A 6,672-nucleotide genomic window follows, 5' to 3' on the forward strand; every position below is an offset into this window, starting at 1 on the left:
GTGAATTATTCTAGGACACACACTAAATACAGTTGGGTGTGAATTTTGCCTGGTGCTAAGTTTCCAAGGTCTCATTTACGCTCCAGGCTCCCTGGAGTTCCCATGCTGAAACCTAAGCCTGTTTGTGGTTTGCCTATATTAGCGCTTCGTTATGGGACTCTATTTTAAGCCAACATAGTCCACATTTAAAAAAAAGATATGTGTTAGAATCATTTAATACTTATTTATGTTACCCAGAGCCCCCTGCCATGTGCTCGGCTTCCAATGGAAACAGGACTGCTACAGTTTGCTCACTATACTGTACACAATCACATGTTGCTTTCTCCTAGCCTGTGGAGGGCTTGGGAGGCCTGTGCGCATTAATAGGCATCACTGAGGTATTTTTTTGTTTGTTTTAAGGGTGAAGTTGTCTTGTAATTCTTAAAGATGTGTGCAGTGTTAAATCTTTAAGACACGTTTCCCGGTTGAAAAGCCCGAAGTGTGCCAATAAAGTCATAGTGGTATAACAACCAGTTTTCTTCACCAGTGGGCAAGCTGGAGGGTGTTGTACCAGAATTTCTTGTGTTTCTAGCAATTATCAGTCAGCAATACAAATGGCAAGGTAAGACTGGTGATTAATGTACTCCTGGAGAGATCTGAGTTTTGTTTAGTGACAGTTTTGACTCATCGTAAACTAGTGGAGAGGGTAAATGTACCTTCTGCAAAGCCCAACGTGTAACATGCAGATCACAGAGTATGTAGATAGCTTAGTGGGTTACTGCTTTTATCTCAGAGGTCCTTTTGTTACTTGCAGTCCAAACGTTGCAATCCTAATATGGCACAGTGAGCTATCAACTACACCTAACAGCCTCATGCAAACAGCAAGGCAATCTTACAAAAAAGCCTTCCTTTTGGATAGTAATGCATTCTTATTAGTAAAGACAACCTACATCACAGTGCTGCCTTTTAAATCTCAAGTTTATGTTTCTCCAGACTATCCACTCTTAACATATAAAGCCCACTGGTTTGGGTGACCATTGACTTACACCTTGCTGTCTTCATGGTCTTACACAACATTTCCTATGCATTGATTTACACACTCAAAAGATTCATTTTCTCTATAGTGTATGTGTGCAGTACATTGCTCTGACACACTACATTGAGATGCATAGCATTATAAAATAAATTCAATGTATGTGAGAAGGGTGCTATGGAGGCATGAAGGGCCCATTTGGAGGGTGGTAGGGAGGGAATCAATGGAGGAGGTGAAGAGGGAGTAGGCCACCAACAACACTAAAGCGGCCCTTGAATGTAGATATTTCTCTCATCAGTAACTATTCCCCAGTGCTGAGGACTCAGGCAAACTGAAATGGCTCCTGTCCTGAGTGGACACACTGCCTAATGCCCGCCTTTTCATATTTTATGGTATCATTTATTTTTATGCCAATGCTTTGCACAAACTTCAGGCCACTAAATATTTTGATTACACTTTTATTACTTTTAGTTTGCTTCACATTGTTCCTGAAGCATCACACAAAGGTCAAAACAGGCACCAGTTGCAGAGCCATATTGTTTCCTCCTTATTTCTATGGGCATCACTGAACAAAAGGGCTCAAGGTTCCCTGTGACACCCACATGCTAATTCCATGCCTTAATTCTCTATTTATTATTATTAGCAGTGGTATAGCAGAAGTCCCAAAACCGTTCGCCCTCAAATTGTTTTAGTGTTTGCCATGCACGATCTTACCACCTGCCTCGTCCTTGATGGCTTGATTCACTAATACAGAAAAAAGGCAGAGATTTGTTACACATTTGAGGAGCCTATTTTCGTTCATGGGTGTGTGCACTTGTTTGCGAAACCCCTACTGCACCCACCTTTGTAGTTCATGCTCGCTTGTATAAAATGTCCGCCCGTCCACTTTTACAATCCACCAACCGCCACTGCTTGGTGCATCTGAAGCAAAAGGGAAATTGTCTGACACGAGATATCACATAAGCTCTCACACCTGTTGGTTGTTGGGAGAATTACAAAAAAATACATATCTGTATGGCAGCCCCAATATTTCCCAAAGCACTCATATCTTAAGTGAAACAAAATGTTTACAGTACATGAAGTTTTATTAGTAGGGCGTGTTAGGTGTCCATATAGTTGTGATGCCACCATGAAATTCAACGATTTTCATCTGAATAAGACAAGTGTGTGCTATTGTGGTCTGATAGAATGGAATATCGGAGGTTGTGAGCGTGCCCAGGCTTCTCTGTTTGGTTATAGTAGCTAATAAGCAGACGCGTCCTTAAGGCCAACGAACCTTTTGACTCGTTTAAGAAAATCATATCCTACGCAGCACATAAAAGACAATGACAATTAAACAATTAAACAATATAAATCATTAGAGTCAGTAAAGAACGCACATGACTCATTTGGCCAACAATATCCACACCTTTATTATCAGTTAAAATGTTTATTTCCCTATATTAGCAATGCTAAGATCATGTAAATTAGTCTCAAAACCATATGATAAAAGTATAAAAACAACATAGGCTGTCCGAAACGCCTTAAGAATCTTAGCTTTATCAGAGGTACAACAACTAGGACTTCACTTGCAACAGTACAGATCAATAGTAATAATAATTGAGCAAAGGTGATAACATACATTTGATCAGCAAATTAATGTTGCCAGTTTGTTGTCAAATCAAATGAATAGAGAAAACACCTTACTAACTCCAGATTAGCATCAGCATGTTGAGCTTAATGCAAACATTTTAGTAACATGAATTTAGGAAACATATAGCTACGGTTCTATTAAAACAGCAGTTGGTACCTGGAAAACAAAAGACAAACACCAATAAACATTGCAGTTTATAATACCTACCCTTAAGGATCAGCATACTGGCATTTTTGTCAGGGGTACATCAGGACAGAGGGGATTTGGGAAAGGGGGATTGTTCAGTATTTGGGCTCAAAGTTCTCCAAACCATCAAGTTAATGTTGTAGGCAGAGAGCAACACTACAGGCTCTGAGCGCTAAAGTTAGCACCAGCACCATTCCATGGAGCATAGGAAATAACTCAAAATAATAAAGTACCAGAACGTCAGTAGACAGGCTGGCAAGAGTCAAAGTGACTCATCAATCAGTAAAGAGAAGTGGCTCCGTAAAATGGCAAACAAAGAATGGCCCCGCACTCCAAGTGCAGGATGGTTAAGACAAAATTGTCCCACGTTGTTCATTGGTGAGAAACATCTTGTGATGGAGATTGTCCAAATACAGATTTACTACATATCAGGAAAATATGCTAGACAGACATCTGCACATCAATGATGGGCTCTTCTCCATCTGCTTACATGCAGTTGATGCAATAAGAATCAACTTGTGGAACCTTCCGTTCATTATCAGAGAATTCATTGTTCTTCTCCATTCCCAAATATGCTTCAAATCAACAGTTACAGTGATGTAGAAACATTCCTGGAAAACTTGAGGCCTTTTAGTTAGTACAAAATAAAGTTCATAATATTTAGCCGAAAGTATGACAAAGTAATACATTTTCAAGCATATATAAACTTCTTAATTCATATTAATACATTATTAGTAAATAACCCCATACACGTCGAAGGCCAATCAAGTAGGTACACTATGAATCACACATTATTTTTCCGTGCTAATTACATCTTATATGTTAAGTCAAATATAGGACTGCATGTAAAAATTCTTAATGTTAATTTCAGTGCTCACAATCCCTCCTCTGTATATGTCATCACACTTATATCTCAAATACATTTATTTATTTTGTTACTGAACATTTCTAAAATGTTGTCTCTTGCACATTTTTATTTATTCTTTTTCCCCTTGAATTTTCCCTTAATAATTTTTCCATTCTTATTTTCACCCTCCTCTGATTCTTTTTCAATCTATTCTTTTTAATCACATTATACAATGAACGCATTCCCCATATTCCAATAAGAAAAATCACAATAATCAAAACCCCTTGTATTATCTTTATTAACATTCCTTTTCCCAGGTTGCCAAGCCAATTCCCCGTAGAAGCAAATTCTTTGGCAGCTTTTTCCCAAACAGTAGGTTCTGTTAGTTCTTTTGAATCAGTTTTATCTCTGGTTAGATTGTTAATAAAGCCTCTAACCGCTTTACTACTGTCCGGTATATATGAACAACAATGTTGCAGACTAAGCAATTTACAAACTCTGCCCTCCTTCGCTAAAAGGATGTCTGACGCAAGGCGGTTCTGAAGAGTCATAGCTGTTACCGCAGCCAATTCAGTGTGTATGAGGACAATGGCTCCTGAAAAACCTGTCAGCATGTTATCCACAACACTGGACAACTGTCGAATTTTAATAGAATTCAGAACAACTCCTACTGAAGGAATTATTGCTCCAAATATGTCTCCATCAATGCCAGAAACTGCTTCTCGCTTTTGTCTCTTGTGTTGTAATTCAGTCATTTTAGGAAATTTACTCAAATCATCAAGTTGGTACATTTTCGGGAAAACTATTCCCAAATAACATATGCCAAACCATCCTCTAGGAAGACGGTAATATGCACTTGTCCCACAGATGTAATAGGTGCAAGGCACTGCTGGATGCTGACCACTCAACATAAACACCCATTTATTCTGAAACAAAAACACATCTGCATTCACATGTTCCGACAAATATCCTATCCATAAAAGACTGTGGCCCTCATTACAATCCTGGCGGTCGGTGTTAAAGTGGCAGTAATACCGCCAACAGGTCGGTGGAAAACAAAATGGAATCACGACCATGGCGGAAACCACCAGCATAGTCAGCCACTTTAACACTCCGACCGCCACGGTGGTAGAAACAAACACCGCGGCGGTAACCGCCAACAGACAGGCGGAGGACAAAGTACCGCCCACTGTATTACAAGAGGCCTATCCGCCACCTTTTCCGGGGCGGAACTAACGCTATCAAAAGCATGGCGGAAACAGTACACAGACGGGAAAACACTCACCTCTCAACACCCAACGATGAACGAGGACGCCATGGAGCCCGAACTACAAGTGTTACCAATGCTGCTCTTCCTCCTGCTCTATCAGGAGCAGGACAGACGCCATCGACGACCACGTTGAGTACTGCACCTACAACACGGGGGAGGAAAAAGAGAGTGACACACACATGCAATACGCAATACCCCCATCCCCACCCACAACACCATACACACAAATACATGCTGCAACGTTACATATACCACCCCATTACCCCCTGGAAGACCACCAGGACAAAAGGAAATGATTTTAACCAGTGTAATCATGAAAAACCTGATAGTCAAAAAGCAAAATTCAGTATATACAAATATGTACATCAACTACACAAGTCCGGATAGTGTACCAATCATTGTCCGTGGACCACTGGTCCCAAAATGCATGGGGGAAGCCCACACAAGATACCTGACTGGAAACGGAGAGAACACCACTGGATTAGATCGAAAATATACAGGCACCTCAGGGGGAGGGGTGGCACCTCAGCCAGATGAACGCACAACGCCACTTCTGCACGAGGGGGCTCCATGCCCATTGCTGTATCCTGGGGAGGGCAAAGCCACAGTCTCTCAAGTCTCTCCAGTGGGTGGTTTGCCCACTGCTTCATCCTGGGGAGTGCAAAGCCACAGTCTCTCAAGTCTCTTTAGTGGGTCGTTTGCCCACTGCTTTATCCTGGGGAGTGAAAAGCCACAGTCTCTCAAGTCTCCCCAGTGGGTGGTTTGCTCACTGCTTTATCCTGGGGAGTGCAAAGCCACAGTCTCGCAAGTGGATGTATCTCTCCACTGGTTCTGGAGGGGGCCTGGTGCCCAGAGTGCTTCATCCTGCTAAGGACTGAGGTAGTGGATGTATCTCTCCACTGGTTCTGGAGGGGGCATGGTGCCCAGAGTGCTCCACATGCAGTGTGGCCGGTACAATTCCCTTACCTCGGTGTGTGTGCTACGAGATTGCCGAGGTACAGGTAGCATGATACGCCATGGAGGCAATGACATACCCCACACTGCTGCGGTTTCGCCTTCCACCTGCAAGTGCAAACAGTGATGGAGTCATGCATCATGGAAGCTGGCCAGGGTCCAGGAATTCTCCTCCGGCCTCGGACGACTGACCACTGGGAATGGTAGCCATGTCAGCGGTGGTACCACTGTCCGAGCACGTTGCGGGGCTGGTGGCGGTGCTTGCGGCGGTGTCTGTGGCGGTGGTGCTGGCGGTGGTGCATGGGTCAGCACCTGCTGAGGGACACAGCAGGACATCTCCTGCAGCCTCGGACGGTTGCCCGCTGGGGAAGAGGCTGGGGACTGTAGCTGAGGCTGTAGATGTGCCGGTGGCTGTGCAGGTGGCTGTGCAGGTGACGGTGCAGGTGGTGGGGCAGCTGGCGGTTGTGGTGGCCGGGCAGCTTGTGGTGTTTGCCGCCATACAGGTTGGTGTGGTTGTGGACAGAAGGTGTGACACAGGTCCCTCACTCGGTGCCACCGTGCCCTCTCCTGACCTGCTCTTGTGCTTTTGTCCCTTCCCCACCTTTGATGGTGCCGTAGTTGTCTTGCCATCATCCCCTTTTGTTTTTGATGAGCCCTTGGTGGCTGGTAGGTGAGGGGATGTGGGCACCTTTTTCACCTTGGCTGGTGGCGGAATGTCCTTGCCCTCGCTACGTGGCACACTGGCAGCCCTGATGGGTAGCGCACTCGAT

The sequence above is a fragment of the Pleurodeles waltl genome, chromosome 4_1 (genome assembly GCF_031143425.1).
Source record: "Pleurodeles waltl isolate 20211129_DDA chromosome 4_1, aPleWal1.hap1.20221129, whole genome shotgun sequence".
Classification (NCBI taxonomy): Eukaryota; Metazoa; Chordata; class Amphibia; order Caudata; family Salamandridae; genus Pleurodeles; species Pleurodeles waltl.